This window comes from Triticum dicoccoides, chromosome 3B (genome assembly GCF_002162155.2).
Source record: "Triticum dicoccoides isolate Atlit2015 ecotype Zavitan chromosome 3B, WEW_v2.0, whole genome shotgun sequence".
Taxonomy (NCBI): domain Eukaryota; kingdom Viridiplantae; phylum Streptophyta; class Magnoliopsida; order Poales; family Poaceae; genus Triticum; species Triticum dicoccoides.
Window position 1 is genome coordinate 863533357 of NC_041385.1, and position 912 is coordinate 863534268.

The following is a 912-nucleotide window of genomic DNA, read 5'->3' on the forward strand; positions in this document are numbered from 1 at the left end:
TAAGCATTTATGCTCATTTTTTAGTGAAGTTAATCACAACTATTTTTTCTTCTATTTATTTCTGAGTTGTAATAAGTCATTAAAAATAAGCATCTATGCTCATTTTTTTAGTAAAGTTAATCACAACTATTTTTTCTTCTATTTATTTCTGAGTTGTAATAAGTCATTAAAAATAAGCATCTATGCTCATTTTTTTTAGTAAAGTTAATCACAACTATTTTTTTCTATTTATTTCTGAGTAGTTTTTTATATAGTTTTTTTCTTTTCTGTTATATTTATTTTTTTCTTTTTATTTCTGAGTTATAATAAGTCATTAAAAATAAAAAAGAGGCGCAATACTCGTTAATTAGCTTCAAGCCTTTCGGAATAGTGTAAACTGCACTGCACATAGCTCTGTGCAGTCTACCCTAATCCTCAAGGCTTGAAGCTAAGCAACATGCAGGTGAGCATTGAGCCTCTTCTTCATCGTCTCTGCACTCAGGGCTTATAAACCGCTGCGAGTGCCACTCGCTTGGCGAGGTGGGACTAATTAAAAACAGCTCCAAAAAGAATCAACTAAAAAACAGCTGCAGAAAATAAATAAGTAATTAGACGGGTGCATTGGTACCGGTTGGTGGCACCAACCGGTACCAATGCCCCTCTTTGGTCCCGTTGGTGGCACCAACCGGGACCAATGCCCCTCTTTTGTCCCGGTTGGGGCCACCAACCGGGACCAAAGGTCTTCATTTCCCGCCCTTTGGGCTGCTGAAAAGAGGCCTTTGGTCCCGGTTGGTGCCACCAACCGGGACTAAAGGGGGCATTGGTCCAGGTTTGTGCCACGAACCGGGACCAAAGCCTTTGCTATATAAGTAGCACTTAGGAAAATTTCAGAACCGCATCCCCACTTCGATCTCTCCTCCTCCTCTCCCGACG